The 19746-nt window shown below is 41.8% G+C and overlaps 1 protein-coding gene across 16 annotated transcripts in view; it reads right to left on the bottom strand.

The window, feature by feature from the left end:
• The window catches only part of CSNK1G1 (casein kinase 1 gamma 1), a 258268-nt gene that overhangs the window by 212106 nt on the left and 26416 nt on the right, over positions 1 to 19746 (bottom strand). The window contains exon 2 of one of the 16 annotated variants that reach the window (XM_073363207.1): positions 5838 to 5914. The exons of 14 other annotated variants lie outside the window; for them this stretch is intronic. The gene's annotated coding sequence lies outside the window, so the exon portion shown is untranslated. Of the gene's footprint in view, positions 1 to 3048; positions 3407 to 5837; positions 5915 to 19746 lie in introns of those variants that run through there. One more of the 16 variants, XM_073363212.1, reaches the window with a different exon arrangement.

Here is a 19746-nt window from a genome sequence, read left to right on the forward strand (position 1 = left end):
AAGCTAACAACATACGGTTCCGGTGCTCATTTGATGCACCTCCTAGCCAAAGACTTCAGTGTTCCAGAAATAAAAGCTCACGTTGTTAAAATTGCAGAATACTTCCATAACAACCACTTTGCAGCAGCTGCTCTGAAAAAAGTGGGAGGAACCAAGCTAACTCTCCCACAAGACGTGCGATGAAACTCAGTAGTGGACAGTTTTGAGCACTATATCAACAACTGGCCTAATCAGATGACAGTTTGTGAACAAAATTGTGAAAAAATACATGGCACTGTAACAGCCAAAGTTCTCAACAGTGGGCTTAAGAGAAATGTTGAACACATGCTGAATACCCTGAAGCCTATTTCTGTAGCCTTGAACAAAATGCAGGGAAACAGCTGTTTTATTGCTAATGCTGTTGAAATTTGGAAGGAACTGAGTTAGATCTTAAAGAGAGAAATATGCAATGACAGAGTTAAATTACAAGCATTAAAAAAAACAAATGGGACAAGCACTATCTCCAGCTCATTTTCTTGCAAACATTCTCAATACTCAGTACAAGGGTCAAACTGCTGAAGAAGAGGAGTTGGCTATGACATGGACATCCAGCAATCATCCCTCCATAACACCAACTATAATAAACTTCAGAGCTAAGTGTGAACCATTCAAGAAATACGTGTTTGCTGATGACGTTTTAAAGGAAGTCACAGCAGTGAATTGGTGGAAGTCACTTAAGCACCTGGATTCAGAGACTGTTGAAGTGATCATCTCACTTAACAGTAGCTTCTTCTGTGGGTGTAGAAAGAATATTTTCTTCCTTTGGACTAATTTATTCTAAATTGAGAAATCGTTTGGGACTTGAAAAAGCAGGAAAGCTTGTTCTTCTTTTCCAGATTATGAACAAACAGGAAAATGACGGTGAAGGTGAAGATGACTGGGTTAGCTGCACAAGCCAATATTTTAAGTTTCTCATGTTGACTTGGCTGACACAATCTATTTAATTTTTTTTTAATATTTGATTTAACTATTTTAGTTAAACAATTTTTAACAAAAACAAACCTGATTTTAAAAAACTTGAATGTTTAACTAAATTCAAAAATTCATATAATTATATGTTTGCTGTTGAAGAAAAAAATACAGAATACATAACATTGTTTTAGTTAAATGAAACAATTTAAAATGTCTGACTGGTGATCTCCTCCTCCTAATACAGCATGGCAAGAAAATCCTCCAAATATTAACGAGTAACCTGTTGAATTGGAAATAGTTCACCTCCCAGTGACTTCATAAATATCTGCTTCAATTACCTTTGGTAAATGAGATAACCAAACAATCATTCATTTTCTTATATAGCTGTAAAACTAATCTGAAAAGTTTTCAAAATAAATCCCTTCAAAAATGTGTTGTGTGTACCTTCTATAAATGAAACCTACATCTATCTCTGAGTTGTGAAGAATATGTATTAAGGTTATAACAACCAACAAGAATGCACTTATGTAGAAAAAGCCGCGCTGAGCAGGGGGCTGGGAGCACCCCCACGACCCTAGCCCACACCCCCAGCCCTCTGCCCTGACCCCTGCACCCCCCCATGATCCCAGCCTCCTGCCCTGAACCCTGCATCCCCCCACAACCCCAGCCCTGACTCCAGCAACCCCCCACGCTCTGACTTCTGCACCCTCCTCACACACCCCCAGCTCCCTGCCCTGACTCCTGCACCCTCCACACATGCCCAGCCCCACCACATCCCATGTTGTGACTCTTGCACCCCCCACATTCTCACCCTCACCCCAGCCCCAAACAGGAGCTCCTGCACCCCCCCCCACATTCCTACCTGCACCCCCTTGCACCAAATGGGAGCGGCCCAGGTAAGTACTTCACACCCAAACCTCCTGCCTCAACCCTGAGTCCCCTCCCACATTCTAGCTCCTGGCCGGACCCTGAACCCCAACCTGCTCCTTCACCTCCAACTGTGCTCAGTGCGGGGGGGCGAGGGGGAAGAGTGGGCTAGAACCAGTGGTGAGCTGGAGCCAGTTCCCACTGGTTCACTAGAACCGGTTAAATTTAGAAGCCCTTTTAGAACCGCTTGTTCTGAGAGGGACAACCGATTCTAAAAGGGCTTCTAAATTTAACTGGCCAAAAGTGGCACCTTAGGCGCAGACTCCATGGGTGCTCCATCCCTGGAGCACCCAAGGGGAAAATTTGGTGGGTGCAGAGCACCCACCAGCATCTCCCTGCCCCACCCCACCCCCAGCTCACCTCCGCTCCGCCTCCTCCCCTGAATGCACCGCCCCGCTCTGCTTCACCACCCCGCCCAGGCTTCCCACGAATCAGCTGTTCATGCGGGAAGCCGAGGTGGGGTGAGAAGCAGGCAGCGGCTTCGCACTCAGGCCCAGGGAGGCGGAGGTGAGCTGGGGGGTGTGAGGAGGGCCACCCGCATCGCAGCAGGTAACCTGGGAGGGGGAGCGGCCCAGGGGAACCACTCCTCGCCCCAGCTCACCTTCCCCACCCTAACCCTAAGTGTGAAGCCACCGCCTGCTTCTCAGCCCTCCCAGGCTTCCCGCCAAACAGCTGATTTGCGGGAAGCCCGGTGGGGAGGGGCAGAGAAGCAGAGCGGGGTGGTGTATTCAGGGGTGGATGCGGAGGTGAGCTGGGGCCGGGCACGGGGCCGGGAGATGCCGGTGGGTGCTCTGCCTAAGGCGGCACTTTTGATGTGATCAGTAGGGGGGAGTGGCCGTTCCCCCTGATCCCCCACTAGCAACGCTCCCACCCCTAGGAGCCAGAGGGACCTGCCAGATGCTTCCTGGGAGCTGCCCCAGGTAAGCACCTCCGGGACTCCCCACCTTGCCCCCCGGCAGGTCCCTCTGGCTCTTAGGGGTGGGGTGGGCACCCACTACAGTGGCCCACGAGACCTTCCTGCCCGGTTCTGGGGGCAGTCAGGGGAGGGGGTGAATGGGAGAGGAGTCCCGGGGGGCAGGGGTGTGCAACGACCCCCTCGTGGGGTGAGGAGGGAACCAGTTAAGATTTTGGCAGCTCATCACTGGCTACAACCAGGGAGAAGGTAGGTACCTATGTGGGCAGGGATGGGATCCCAGACCGGCAGCAGGCTGAGTGGGGCCGGCAGCTGGGACCCTCGCTGGCAGGAACTGGCAGACAGAACCCCAGGGGCAGGGAAATTTCTCTGAGCTTCACACAGCAGTTTCTTTGCTCTTGGTGTGTCTGTAGGAGAGGAAGCATTGAAAGAAAGAGGGAGCAGGGAGAGAAGTTATAGCAGAGGATACAGTACTTGGAGCAGGGTCTAGGAAGGGACCTAGATCTGTAGGTGATGAATGCAGTGGGATTGGGATTGGGATTGAACCAGCAGGACCTTTTAGGATAGGAAGGGAAAGAAAAAAAAGTGACAAACCACACAGAGAGGTGGACTCTTGAATGAATCCATATTCACCATTACAAGAACAAAGGTGGCAGCCTCCACAAAGCCCCGTAGAGGTGTTCTCCACAAATTCTGTGCAATAAATATTTAATAAGAGGGTATTTGCCAGGTAGCAAGTGGGACCTATGCTATGGATTGTTCTTTTTCTTGCGACCTGGCAGCATTACGCCTGGCGGTGGTCTGACTACATAATACGGGGCACCATGGTAACATCCAAATAGATATTCTAACTTTATGCTTGGATAGTCTTGTCACAGACAGTTTATGGGTGATCTAAACTTTATCTTTGGCTGGACTGCCAGTGCCTCAGTCTACAAAGCAGTCAGAACCTTCACATTGTGGTCAAGCAGTCAAAGCCTGAGAAAGCAGAAATGACAATAGGAGGTAGGCGGGAGGCTAAATGACATGAGTAGACAGATTGACAGGATACCTCAGAACAACAGGGAATTGAGAGAGATTTCGGAAGACAAAGGGGGAGGAAAATAAGAAAGACTGCAGACAACATTGTAAAGGAGGAGGAAGGGGTCAAAGAGTGAAAGAAAAGGGAACCCACACAGTGCAAGAAATGAAATACATAATCTATGGTAAGAACGAACACAAAAACAGTGAAGTGAGGTCAAACCAGGAAGCAAAAGATATGAAAAGCACAAGTTACATTCTAAGAGATTAGATAAATGGCTGACAGTAACACTGCCAGTTAAGTACAACTGTTATCATTTCCATTTGCAGAAGAGTGGTGCTGCAAGTATTTTTCACCTTGGCTTGCTGGTTTACTATCAGCCTGAACTGTTCTCAAGTCCTGCTTGCAGCATTCCTGCACACATCCTTAGTAGTTCAAAAACTACTTAGTTTTAAAAACTTAGTAGTTTTAAAAACCCAGCAATGCCAACTTTATAGGCAACGTAAATAACTTGGTGCATGCACAACCAATCAAATGCACAACACACAGATTGTTCAGAATGTAACAGCAACTCAGTGCTTGCTGAGTCAATAATACTAATTATTATTAGAAAATTAAAGATGAAGCTTCTAACCAGCAACTACACAACCACCTCTGACACAGGAGATTTTCTATAGAAAAACTGTAGTCAAAAGGAAAGGGGAAGATTCTCAGTCTGAATCTCTGCCTCAAAATGACAGGTTTCAGAGTAACAGCAGTGTTAGTCTGTATTCGCAAAAAGAAAAGGAGTACTTGTGGCACCTTAGAGACTAACCAATTTATTTGAGCATAAGCTTTCGTGAGCTACAGCTCACTTCATCGGGCATGAAGTGAGCTGTAGCTCACGAAAGCTCATGCTCAAATAAATTGGTTAGTCTCTAAGGTGCCACAAGTACTCCTTTTCTTTTTGCCTCAAAATGAAATTCTTAACAGAGGCCTTGATGGTCCTCCAGAAACCTCTACCCAGAAGCAAGAATTTTGTTTTACCTGCACTGAAAGTGAGTTTGCGTCAGTACAATCTGCTATTGTTCCAACCAGTCCACCAGAGCAGAGAATGAATTTGCACGATACATCCATGCAGTGACAATAACCATATCAGTAACACAATGAGTGAACAGGCAGTATTAGGAAAAGAAGGACAGAACCAGAAACAAAAGGCAATACCTATGCTAAAAGAAAACCCCTTTATAATCAGAAAGATTTTTTAAAAAACAGTTCTTGCCTCTAACATCCTATTTTTGTTTCCTTGTTGGCACAGACCAAGCTTAGCTATGTAGAACATAGCTTTGTAAGAAAGCCCATCTGCTAGGCATGGTCTACACCAGCCAGAGAAGGAGAGATGAAACTGTTAGCACCTTCCTGGGAAGAACGATACAGAAACAGCACTGGACAGCACTACTGGTTAATGTAGACTGGTCAGGAAAACAAACACAAGGAAACAAACACTAGAATAAAAGGTGAAATCAGTGGATACATGAGAGGGAAAGAAAGAATTAAGGAAAATGGGGAACAGATAAAAATCACGAATTAAAAAAAAACTATGCAAATGTTCTTGTATATCCTTTACAGACATTTCCTACTCCCATCCATAGATATTTGCTGAATGTGAACTATAAGGAAAAAAAAGAAGAGTACTTGTGGCACCTTAGAGACCAACAAATTTATTTGAGCATAAGCTTTCAAGAACTACAGCTCACTTCATCATACCGTATTTTCCACTGCATGCGTCCGATGAAGTGAGCTGTAGCTCATGAAAGCTTATGCTCAAATAAATTTGTTAGTCTCTAAGGTGCCACAAGTCCTCCTTTTCTTTTTGTGGATACAGACTAACACGGCTGCTACTCTGAAACTTGTCACATAGGGAAAAAGGGAACTAGAGTAGAAGGAGAACTGCAATTTTTATTTTTTTGAAGAGTGAAATGTATAGTTATACACTAAGGCATTGAATTTAGCAACGGTACTCACCCTAACAGATTCTAACCTTACCTATTGTTTTAGGTCCCCTGAAGTCACAGCATACGCTAGGCCATCAAAGCGGAACAGGAGCCATAACTGTGGGAGTTCTAGAACCAAGAAAGATAGCGGACCATGACTTCAGGGAACCCAGACCACCAAACAATAAATTTAGAAAAAACTGAATTCCCTCTTTAGCCTGTTTAAAGCACTCAGCACAGTTTTATATTTCATGTAGGGTCAGATGCCATTTCTAAATAGAAGAATGATGAAATACCCATTTATTTAGGTGATGCGGGATCAAGCCCTTAAAGAAAAAGTGGTAGGTCACTTTTAAATCTTCACAGTATTATTCTGTGCGTGTACTATAAAGTTACAGCTGAGCTAAATGTAAAAGTTCTGTCCCACAGAAAATTCCAATATTTCAACATTTCTTTCATCCTAAATGAGGACAAAGTTGAAATATCAAAATTTTCTAAATATATTGATTTGGAAATGACAAAATTTTTGATTGCAACAAAAAACTGACATCCCAAAATAGAAGCGTTCCCTTTTGATTTATTGAACTGCATTTTCCCATTGTAACACACCGCTTCATAAGAATTGTGGTTTGGGAGCCTGATGTCCCCCACTCTCCTCTGAGTGAGATTTCCTGGTTGGACTACATATCCCATGATACACCAAACAGCTTGGTCAGAGGAGTCTCTGCACTGAATTATGGGAGATGTAGTCCTCCAGCCCATACCAGCAAACAGGGGCCTGAACTACAGCTCCCATGAGGCAACATACCACAATCAGGAAATAGAGTTTAATGAGGCACTGTTTTGAAACAAAATGTTTCATATCAGTTCAACAAAATAAAAAAAACTTCAATTCAGGTCAAATTGAGAAAATTGAAAAAATATTTTATTTTCCATCAGAATGGCATTCAAATGGAAAATTCAATTTCCAACCAGCTCTAGAAATGAAAATTTACGGGAAAGCTTAAGGATAAACCTGATTTGTTTTTTCAATAGGACATCTTTTTAAAATTCTGCAGGATTTTATTGTAAAATTATTTACTGTTTAATGTCTGCAGATATTCCCTCATGTTAAAAAATATTTTAAAAAGTGTTTATGTAGTTAGCCCAGAATAAAATCTTATACATGCCCCTGATGTCATCCAACCATAACTCCCCCACCAATGATCCAGAAAGCAAAATTTAGAAACATTCCTAGGAAAATCTGAGAAATTTTGTTTAATTTTTAGACAGACCTTTGTTGAAAAATTATTCACCACCAAATTTTGAATCTGACTCCTTGGTGCAGAAGACGGAAGGCTTTATTTTTCTAAGGCCCCAGATTATCTTTATGTAGCAATATTTTACATACTGTACATAACAAACCTGCTCTAGATAGATGAGTAGGAAGAAGTTGGGCAGCCGGATATATTTTGCCAAATGCTCGAGTTCTTTCAAACAAAATTTTAGAATAACTCTACGTAGCCATTCCCACGTCTACTAAAACTAGGCCATTTAATCTGATGCGAAATACGAAAGAGACTGAAGACCACCTCACTTAATAACAACACACATTCTTTATAAGCCTATGATTATAAAGTTCATGGAATACTTATATATCTTTCTGTAGTATTTACAATCCTTCCCAGTCCCCATGTGTGTACAAAATTTTTATGGAATAGAGATTTGTTTTGACAACATGGATCCTAATAGCACTCCAGGTAAAAAAAAAAAAAAAAAAAAGAATAAGCGCAGGACAGGAGAGAGAAGAAGAGAGAGAAAACAAGTCATTTATGGTATACACAAAGTATGAACAAATAATTAGGATAGGCCATATTCAACATTAAATGGAACAATACTGTGGGGAAAAGCTAGGAAACAAAGATTCTCTTATGCCTGATCTAAAAGAACCCTTAATACAGACTTCATACAGTCAAATTTTATTAAAGGGATGTTTTTGGCAAACAAGTTGCCTCAGTTCACTAAATATCTCGCATAGAAGTTGATATTTTCATACCTTACAGTGCAGAGACTAAAGGAAAGAATGCAAAATGCTTACAGTTTAGAGGTTCATTTATAACTTGCTGTAAATTAAATGAGACTGATCTATTGTATTTGTGATTTTTGTATTATTTCAAGATATGTCTAATCATTTCTGTCAAGCGCTATTAGAATTAATGGGTTTTAGTCAGAACTTTTGTAAACTGCATTTATAGAACGCCTCAGGAATGGCTAATGAAACATTAAAAACTGGAAGTGCAGCAAGGTAAAAGATTTCTCAATACACCCCTCTTCACAAGCCCAGCAATGGACCAGTCTCCACAGCATTCAGCTGAAATGAATGAATTATTGAAATGAAATGAGGCAATGAATTATTTCAATAATTGAGATCCGTACGTCAGGCATAAAACAATTTCCAGTAACAGACCTTTCAACCTGATATATTGTAGACAGCAAGAGTCCCAAACCCCATGTACTTTGTTTGTTCACTTTATAGCACAGTGTCCCAGTCTCATGGAAACCATGTGAAATACAGACACTAAAAACAATGCCCTCCACAACAGGAAAACAGGGTGCCAGGTGCCATTACATTTCAAACTGGCTTTTATATGTATAAAAGGGAAGTAAGCATCTTAATTCTACAGATGCAGAAATTGACTACAGAGAGTGAAAGGCCTTGCCCAAGACCACACAGCAAGTCACAGGCAGAGTCAGGATCAGAATCCAGGAACACCTCAGTCAATCCTGTCCAGGGTAGAAAGTGGCAAAAATGTTTTTTCTGTTGTGAATGGCAGTGACGGAGACTCTGAACAGGGGGCCAGCTCAGAGTGCACTAAATTTCAAACTCATTTTCATAAGTATAAAATATATGAAGATTTGAGGAGGAAGGAATGTAAATATAGAGAATTTGGAGCAGCCACAAGTTCAGCAAACACCTTTTGGGACAAGAGATTAAAGCCCTCCTTTGGTGATTCTTGCATCACTTCACTTGGTTAGAAGATCTACTTGTGACCTTCACTTTTTATGTTCACAATATCTCAAAATGGAAAGTTGCCATCTAAAAGCAGCTTTTTTGTTTAAGATTAAGGGCTTGAGCATTCAAGTTGGCTCCTTTGGCTCTTTACCAACTAGTTTGATGGCATTGAAGATGCTTTGTCAGCTGCTAGTAAAAAAAAAAAAAGCAACACTGAAAATTTAATGTTTAGATTCTAGCAGCAGTTCTGTCCCTATTACATTTTTATACAGCACGAAGCCAAAAGGATAAGTCAGCTTTTGAGCATACTCCACACCATTTTGATGAGTGCAGAATCTATTACCGTCCTGAAGACATCCATGAAATGAAAGGTTTGGCTTTTCACTAGGCTATTAGCATCTAACCAGTTTCCACCTCACTTCTGAAAAAGAAGATTCATGCCAAAGAATTAAGAAATGGCCTTCCGGACTGTAATTCTTTACGTACAGCCAGTTCTGAGTTCTGGATATGCCTTTTTTGGTCTCCAAGGGGACACAGCTTTTACTATTGCAAAGTAAAAACTGAGGAATGGGAGTGTCTGAGGACACAAATAAGAAGTAGTGAACAGTTATTTCAAGTTCTTGTTTTCTTAAGAGGCTGCATACAGTTTCAGTCTTTGTAATATCAAGTTGTGTCTTCCATGTGAGAACATGGATTTGTTAAACTTCTAAATTCATTAAGAATTCAGTGCTTTTTATTTTAAAATCTGTTACCTGTTAATGGCTTGATATTTTCATAAGCAAATCGGTAACGGAAAGTGTCATTGTAATTGAGCTTTAGAGGCCATTAGTGGTCTAATACATTTACCATTTGTGCCATACCTTGAATACCATCTCTTTAAGAGAAAGTGGTGCAATGATACAGAAGTATGAAGAATATTTTCTCTGGGTTTTCAGATAAAAGATTCACTAAGGATTTAATATTTTTGTAGTGACCAGTCTTCTATGCTCCTCAGAGTTATCTGCTAGTGTCAAACCTATGCCCTCTCTGGGCTTATTATGATAACTATAAATGTGAACTAAAAGGCATTAGAAATTTAACGGATTCAGACACTTATTTTTGGTTTTAAAACTACTACACTTGCCTTGTTTGCACTATTCTTCCAGATTAATATTGTCCAGATGCTTATTTCTGCTCCAAATCCTTTACGACAGTGGTTTTCAACCTGTGGTCCACAGACCCCTTGGGGTCCGCAAACTATCTCTAAGACTTCCTAAGGGGTCTGCACCTCTATTTGAATTTTTTTTAGGGGTCCGCAAATGAGAAGTATTGAAAACCACTGTTTTACAACACTCAGCATTGCAAAAATATCGGAATTCCCTTGGCACAGCCATCTCCTGTGCCAACTGCTCCACCTCAGCATAGGAGCATATCACTGCCCCCACCTTTGTGCCCAACAGAGTTTGAATACAGGAGAATCTGGTCCCAAGTCTACTATAAAAAAAAAGAGCTCAATTTGGCAATGTTTAGAATTTTGACTAGGCTCCTCCAAAAACAATGGAAAAGGTCAAAATCCTCAAAGATTTTCAAATTTACACTTTACTAAACACTGCACTCCCAAATGTTTTGGATCAAGCAGTTTTGTACTGAAGATTGTATTTTTTTTTTCAATCTCTATAAATCATTTGCTAGTAATATGTAGGAAAAGTCTCTTTTCAGGGCCACTTAATACAGTTTACAACAATAATTTGGCACAGTACCTGGAATGTGTCACTATTCCATATCCAATATACGATCACAGTAAAGCCCTATCTAGACTAAGAAAATAGGTAGCATTTTTTTTACATTAATATGTTTTAAAAGCCACTAGCATAGAGCTCCATAACTTTTAAAACACCTTCGCTGATTATGGTCAACACTGGTGGGAGCAGAAGGGTGACAGATTAACAAGCTAATCTATTAAACCTAGTGTTCACTAGTGGTTTTTTAAAACATGCTAACCAACACTTAAAAAAAAAAATCATAAATTTGCCTAGTCTAGGATTATAAATGCTAGCCAAAGCTACTAAAGCAAGATGAAGCAGCACTTCGATAGTACAAGAGAGCATCAGGGACTTTGCCGGGGGGGTGGGGGGTCGGAGGGGGAGTGCCATTATAGGAGTCTGTTTCAAATTTAAGGTATCAACGAATCCAATTCCTAACTCTTCTAAAGTGCATCTCAGTATAATTAGCACATTTACCTCCAAATGGTTTCAAAGGCAAGGACAGCAGTGAGACAGTCGTCATTTACTAAAGCAGAGTAAGTTTCTTACAGAATATTCTCTATCTAGATACCACAGTTTCCAATCACATGGTAACCCTGAAAGCAAAGACTATATCCATGTCTACACTACAAACTGGTTGATGCATACAGCTGCCAAAATAAAGTCTGTATATTATTCAAGCATGTGCCTACTTGGATCAGCACTGCATGTGCTCACTAGGAAAACTTGTGTCAAAGCAAGGTGCTGTGCCCCCAAGGTGGATATCCCAGTGTCCATTTAACTGTGCTTTACCAATATCAATGTTGGCTGGTCAGGAAAGATTCATGACCTCACATCTTTAAGAATAGTTGCAAGCATGGATATTCTGGTAAATTACCATCAGTGATACTGAAATGCCAATAGTGTTTCTGTGGGACCCAGCCAATCCTTGCTCTCCTGGATCTTGAAGAGACCACCTCCCTAGCATCAAGGAAAAATTCAACTACCAGCTCAGAAGATGCAAAATGATAGTTCAATGTGCTTTTGGTAAACTGAAGGGACGCTGGCGGTGTTTAGTCACTAGATTGGATCTCAATGAGAAAAATATCCCAATGATTGTTGCTACTTGTTAGGTCCTGCATAATATCTGTGAAGCAAAGGGGGGAAGCTGCCGCCATGGTGAAGGTGGAACAGGAGCAGCTGTCTGCTTACCTTGAACAGCCAGACACAAAGGCCATTACAAGAGTCCAATGTGGAGCTAAGCAGTTGAGGAAGACTTTGAAACAGCACATTAATGGGCAGCCATGGTAGTGTTCTGTGCTGTACTGTTCTCTGGACACTTATGAATTGTGTAGTGCTTGCCACACATTTATAGATATGACTGGGCATTTGCTTGAACCTATGAACTATGTTGTGCTTACTGTACATTAACAAGTCCTGTTTGTGTGAGTACCACTATGCATTCACCAGTGTGCTGTGTACTAAGATAATTGGTTCTCCAAAAATAAATAAATTTTATTGAGTGGGGAAAACTGCAGAAAAACAGTGTGCAGAACAGACCACAGGCAATGTAACACATTTTAACAAATTAACAGAATGGAATTTTTAAATTGGAAAGGAAGTAAACATTTGTCCATTTCAGTGCACAAATGTAGTCTGTTGTGGATACACATACACCAACCATGGTTCTCACAGGTCAGCGCATGCCAAGGAGTGGTTTTCCTTGCTGTCTTCTGGCATCGAATGGTAGGGGGTAAAGACGTAGACTGCGATGCCACGACTATAACAAGGTACAAAAAAAAAAACCCCAAAAAAACCCTGAACTAGGTAAGTTCATGCAGGATAGGTCCATTAGTGGCTATTAGCCACAATGGGCAGGGATGGTGTCCCTAGCCTCTGTTTTCCAGAAGCTGGGAATGGGTGACGGGGGATGGATCATTTGATGATTACCTGCTTGGTTCATTCCCTCTGGGGCACCTGGCTTTGGCCACTGTTGGAAAGCAGGATACTAGGGTTGATGGACCTTTGGTCTGACCCAGTATGGTCATTCTTATGTGGTATGTTGGGGGCTGTAGGGAGCAGCAACCATGCATTTTTTCAAGAACAGCAAAGGCTGGAGAATCTAGGCTTTTTGGACCTGTAGGTCAATCAAGGTCTGCAGCATTTGGGTTTGATGCCTGAGAAGACCCATTAGGTCATGGCGCATTTCCCGCTCCTTTTCCTGCTTCTGTCTGCTTTTTTCTTCTCCATGCTGACTGCCATATTGACCCTCCAAGCCCTTTGTTCACAATTCCAATGCAGCACTAGCTTGCAGGATCTTGCTGAACATGTCCTCCCTAATCCTCTTCCTCCTCCTCATCAAGATCAGGTGTTCTGCAGGTGCAGAGATCACACCCCTAAAGGCTGCCACACCAGAAGCTGTTGACTAAAAAACAGATGTACCATTGGATTCACAGTCACAACGGAAAGGGAAAGATCAGTTTCAAAACTGCCTTCCTCTTAGTCCCATAAACACTTTTAGTAAGAAATGCTTGCTGACACTTCAGCTTTGGAGCACCTAAGCACAGCACCACTCCAGTGAGTATGGCCCAGCCATGATGAGTATGGCCTCCAGGGGTGAGGTGGGGAAGGCTGTTCTGTTGAAAGAAAATTTCAGTCCCTATTCCAATGGTATGGGTATGAGTATATAGGCAAGTGGCAGACACCACCAGTTTGGTCAGCAATGAACCCTTTCTACACACTTCACTTGAATGCTTATGTCTACTTTAAGATGAATTATGATGTGGAGCTGTCAAGTGGTGCTATCATCATAGAAACAGGGATGAACAATGACCACTTTGAAACATTTGCATTAATGTTAGTTTAATGACATCAAATTGGATTTCTTGGTGACTGCAAAGCATCACAGCAACAATCTAAAGGGTAAAACAAAAATCTAGTAATACATTTGTACAGATATCATTAAAATGTAATAGCAGTTGAGACATTTCTAGTCAACCCTTGTCATCTTGTTCATCATGATCTTTGTCAAGAGAGTGTGGGGGTTACCATAGTCACTGCCTCGGCACGTAGAGTTTTGTGCAGAGAAGATTATTCTGACTACAGAAGATTGTGCAGCAACCCCTACTGCTCCAGGCACAAATAAAGTCTCGTAGAAGCTCAGATGTCATTGAGCCCTTGAAGAATACAGGAAGTAGATCATCATCCATATGGATCACCATTTCAACATGGATGGATCAAATATCTTGTCCCCCTATGTATGAAGGCATCCAAATCTTTGTTTGCCAAGATGCGTTTTTGACATGCTCTTCAAAACTGTCATCACATGGTGAGAATTTGGGCAGTGACTTGTCATTTTTGAATGGATAGAATTTTAGAAGTAATTCAGGTTTCTGTGGCTCTCCTTTTCTCTCTGGTCATACAGCACGGCTATCAACTTCCTTGCTGCAGAAATTGCAAACTTGTCCATCACTCTCTCCCAATTTGAGAAGATCTCTAAGTGGTATGCTCCTGTTGTTTTGACAACATTAAAACAGATTTTTGCCCCCCCAATACCAAATAGGGATGATGGAGTCACATCCTGTTAATGTGTAGACAGTAAGAAGTAAGTTCCAGAAGTCAGGAGTGAGTGCATACTAATTGCATGCACAGATATAAAGCAATACTTGTCAGTTATGCAGATAATGGTACCTGTTTCAATCCATGTTATCTCTGTGTTTTCTTTTGGAAAGCAATGAACACTATGGACCAAAACAACCAACTATGGGTCCTGTGTCACCAAAAGACTCAAAATCCATATTGGCACATACAGCATGCAAAAACATTCTTGTGTCCGCTTCTCCGTGAGTACTGTACAAGTCTTGGGCTTCAACACCTCTACTGTTGATGGACTTGGCTACTTCATCATTGGAAATGCCTCCAGCAAGGAGTGTTTGTATTGCTCCTACACTTGTGCATTTTGAACCATATAGTCAGAGAAATTTTAAAAGTGACTGCTTTTTGGATGCCATGTTTAGAAACATTTTCCATGGGTGAACATGGCATCCAATAATCACCTGGTCTTTCTTGCATCCAATCTTAGATCCTGTCTGGCACTGTCTTTCTGCAGTTTTCACAGAGTTACTATTATCACATCCAGCAAAGACTTTGATTATGGAAATTAGCTTTGTCAAATCCTTTTAGAACCAGTCTTAAGTACTGTGACCCAGTGCCTGGAACGGACCACACTGAGAATGCCACCTCAAGGCAGACTGCAAGAAACAGGGCAGATAATCCTCAAAAAACTCACCAAACCAGTAGAAAAAGAGCTTCTGTGGCACCACACTGGTTAACAAGAAGCCTAGCACAGTCCCCTTTAGGCATTCCAGTCCTTGGCTCCCAGACAGACATATCTAATATAGTGAGAGGTTACTAAAAACCCAGTTCACCTTATGTGAGGTTCTACTAATCACAAAGGATCAGACATATACCCCCAGGTCAATATATGCATCTCAGATCTCACCCAAATATCATGCTGCCAGTCAATCCTTAGTAAACTAACTGTTTATTAATAAAATAAGTTATAAATGGTTAATCGATCATATACAAACAAATGATTGCAAAGTCCTTATTAGGTTTGTAGCAGTAATGGAATAGACTGCTGGCTTGCAAAAGTCTCTCTTGTAACTTCCAGAAGATTGGAAGGTCCTCAGTCCATTGTTCAAAATACTCCTTTTAGTTGTAAACCCACAGTCCAGAGAACTGGAGCAGGAATGAGGCAAAACAGAGGTGTCTCAGGGATCTTTTATATCCTCTGCCATGAGCACTGAAATTTACTGTCCCAAACAAAGCCATAGGCCCTCTGTATGGAAAGTTACTGATCCAAGATGGAGTCCAGGGTCAAATGCCTAGGGTAACCATATTTCCCAAAAGGGAACACAGGACACTGCCTGCCCCCCCCCTCCATCTGCCCCCTCCGGCATGGGGCTGTCCCTAACCCTATGCCGCCCTTTCCCTCTTCCCCCCGCTCCCGCCCAGGCTGGCATTAGCTGCTGGACCAAGCCCTCCCATGCAATGCCGGCCTGAGTCGCTTGTCCCCCTGCCCATATGGGGCCAACCCATGCAACTCATCTCACACCACTGACCCACACAAACCCACATGGGGCCAGCCCAAGCCACTCGACTGAGCTGCCTGCCATGCGCAGTTGGGGAGGGGCAAGCATCAAGACCTCCCTCCCCGCACATTCCTCCATCTCAATTTTTGGGGCTAAATAGCATTTATCCCATTTGCTTTTGCCAACTAATGCAAGAGCAAATGGGACAAATTTTTGCCCAGTTTTGCCAAAAAAGTCAGGATGACTGGGACAGGGCTTAAAAAAGGGATGGTCTCGGACAAAACAAGACATCTTGTTGCCCTACACATGCCCACATCACATACTCACTTGTTTTGCTGAACTACAGGGGTGGCTATTGGCTCCTTGCTGTCTGAAACATCCTCAGGAAGAGCTGTCTGGACAGGATGAGTTTCTTTAATGGCCCATTGTGAAAGTGAAGTGTCCTTAATGGGCCATCAACATATAGCTGTCTAGCCCTCATGTAAATTCTATCTGGGGGTGTCACCCAGGAACAAAACACGTTTGAGATAAAAATCATAGCCAATATTCATAACTTTAGATACAAAGATACATGAATTTAACCAGGATAATTATACTTGATAGACTAACTTTTCCATTGAGAGGATTGTAGAGTATCTTCATGAAACTTTCACTGAGATCTTTCAGGAGGATAACAGCCACAGGTAAATAAAGAGCTCTGCAGGCCAGCTGCCCCCTGACCCCTCACCTAAGCCAACAAAGCAATGAAAAGATGTTGACTCTACCTTTGGTTTGTTGTACCTCTACCTATTCTCATATGAGAGAAACAATAAAAAGCCAACTCCTTTGTCTTGTTAAGTTGGATATGGGCCAGATGCCATGTTTATATTTAAATATTGTGAAGAAAAATGCATGCACATATTTACCTGAGTTCCCTTCCCTTTCATCATATTTATCTGCCCTTGCCTAACATGGACTCCACCACGGTCTAGCCAGTCCCAACAAGCCCCAGCTTATGGCATAGCTGGAGACCCCTGTTGCTTTTCCCTCCTCCTCAGCAGGGCATCACCAGATTGATCGTTGGTGTCCCTGACCTTGTAGTCTCCCCAGCAGAATTCCTGCACTTTCATTCAGCACTGCTGCTGATCCTGTCATACCCCTTTGACTGTATCCCCCATGCAAACTGTTTGTAGATGTCCAGGTTTCTTTGGCTGGTCCACAGCTGTGCTTGCACAGCCTCTTCTCCCCACAGGCTCAGGAAATCCAGTCCTCCTCTCCACTCAAGACAGGACTGCATCTACAGTGTGGAACTGGCATGGACAGCGGGCAGCTACAAACAAGGGCGAGCTGCTACGTGTGCTTACCAAGGTGGACAATTAGGAAACGGCATTTCAAAACTATGTGGGGAGTTTTAAAAGGGATGAGGTGTGGTTTCCAGTCTGTGACCCCTGGGCAGTGGAGTTTCACAATTGTGACCAGAGCCGTCACTATCATAGGGAATGGGTCATTGTGGAACAGCTGCTGTAGGGCTGTTAAGGTTGACACAGCTGACACAGTCTCTATACTTGTACTGCATTGACCTCAGTATGTTGCCCTGGCTCCATTTACTGTTCACGGAGGTGGCTTTACTGCATGGCTGTAACAGTGTGCTTACATCTGCCAGAAAGAAATTTGAGCGTAAATATGCACAAATAGGTTGATGTAAATTGCCTTTTGTCAACCTGACTTTGTAGCGTGCACCAGGCCTAAGAAGTTTGAGATAGGAGATGCCAGATGTATACGAGACTTAATTCATAATCTTTCAATTTGCCTTTGTTAGTCCTTGTGAACATGCAAGTACACTATGTCCACTGGATCCCCTCTTATCCACATGCTGAGAATTCTTTGAGGGTGTCAATAAGATTGGTGAGGCATGACTTCCCTTTACAAAAGGGAAAGTTTACTCTTCCCCAACAAATCATGTTCATCTATGCATCTGATAATTCTGTTCTTTACAGCAGTTTCTGCCAATTTGTCTGGTACTGACATTAAACTCACCAGCCTGTAATTGCCAGGATCACCTCTAGAGTCCTTTTTAAAATCAGAGTTACATTAGTTAACTTCCAGTCATCTGATACAGTGGCTTCTTTCAGGGATAGTACAGTACAGATAGTAGTTGTGAAATTTCATATTTGAGTTCCATCAGAACTCAAGTGAATACTGTCTGGTCTTTGTGACTTATTACTGCTTAATTTATCAGTTTGCTCTAAATCATCTTCTATTGACACATCAACATGGGACAGTACTTCAGACAACTCCAAAAAGGATAGCTCTGATGTGGCTATCTCCCCCACATCCTCTGCAGTAAAGACGGATGGAAAGAATTCATTTAGCTTTCTCTGCAATGGCCATGTCTTCCTTGAGTGCTTATTTAACACCCTGGTCATCTAGTGGACTCACTTTCTCTTTGGCAGGCGTCCTGCTTCTGGTGTACTTTTAAAAATTGTTAGTTTTTGCATCTTTAGAAAGTTGTTTCTCAAATTCTCTCTTGACCTATCTTACTATACTTACACACTTGACTTGTCAAAGTTCATTCACCTTCCTATTATCTTCACTAGGATTTGACTTCCAAATTTTAAAGGATGCCTTTTTGCCTTTAACTGCCTCCATCACTTTGCTATGTAGCCATGGTGGCATTCTTTTGGTTCTGCTATTGTCCTTTCTAATTTGTCATACACATTTAATGTGACGCTCTATTACTATATTTTTTAATAGTTTCCATGCTGTTTTCAGGCATTTAGCCTTTGTGACCCTTTTAATTTATATCTAACATACGTCCTGATTTTTCTGTAGTTCCTCTTCTTAAAGTTAAATGTTATTGTGCTACTGGTTTTCGGTATTAAAAATAACACCCTTGTAAGGGAATAATTACATTACAGTCAGTATTACCAAGAAGTTCAACTATAGTTACCTCTTGAACAAGATCCTGTGTGCCACTTGGGACTAAATTAAGAACTGTCTCTCCCCTTGTGGGCTCCAGAATAAGCTACTCCAAGAAGCAGCTTGAACTTTTAAGAATTTTTGTTACACAAAGTTATGCCTTATATACTGCATTCTGAAAAGTTCATTACCTACTACAGTACAAAAAAAATATCTTTGTCTTGGTAATCTCCTTTCAACTATCATTTAGGTTACGTATTCACTGCATAGTTAATGCAGGCTCTTACCTGGCTGTTAGCCAAACCTCCCCTACCATTTACATAGGAAAAAACTCATCCAGATTCACTTTAAGCCTGAACTAGTTTACCTAGGGGGATTTAGCTTAAAAGCAAAACCAGGGCTGTAATTTGGGATGGAACTCGTTCCTTTTGTAGGAAGGACACAAGCAAAAATAGCTAATAGTCCTCTAATTGCCTTCCCACAATTCCCTGAAAATTTCCAGTTTTCATAGGAAAAAGTGAGGGATCTGGTCTCCAGAATGAGGGTCTAGGAAACAATGGATTGGTTTTAATGCTTGATGTAGAAGATATCCCCCCTTCTGTCAGAAAAGTGAATATCACTGAGGGAGCTGTGTTTGGTTGAGTTACCAACTAAGCAGCATTATTTGCTGAGCACCATCAGGAATTAAAATTGATGAATAAGTTAAAATATTACCAAAAAAACAATGACTTGTGGACAATACAGAGTCCAATCTCTGTACAGTGAAGTCTTGTGTAGACAATGCCTCAGCATCCAACACCAAGCCCCTTTGCATATTTTACATTTGCCCTCAAACGGGTAGCAAGTAACACTGCCTGGACAAAAGGAGAACTCACCAAGAATTAAACTTAACCTTTCAAGTTCACACTTTAAAGAGAAAATTTTTTGCGCTATATGAAATGGAGTGCCTTAAAAGGGTATAATCCTGAAGATATTCCAGAGTTGTATTTTATGGGTAGACTGCATAATCTATAGACTATTTGTGCTATTCATCTTCCATTAATCTGGAAGTAGGCTTTTGTTAATACCAAAAGAGTCATAAAAAGGCTGTTTCATCATCACCACCCATGTTACATGGGCAATGTTGTTAATCAGGAACCCCACTAAGTTTCTGAATTTAGATATAAGTTATTAGGTCACCAATATTGCTGCTTGCAAAAGCCAGGCATTCCCATTTTGAAGTGTAATCCACAATCCCTTTAAATTGAATGAGCATTC

The sequence above is a fragment of the Lepidochelys kempii genome, chromosome 10 (genome assembly GCF_965140265.1).
Source record: "Lepidochelys kempii isolate rLepKem1 chromosome 10, rLepKem1.hap2, whole genome shotgun sequence".
Classification (NCBI taxonomy): domain Eukaryota; kingdom Metazoa; phylum Chordata; order Testudines; family Cheloniidae; genus Lepidochelys; species Lepidochelys kempii.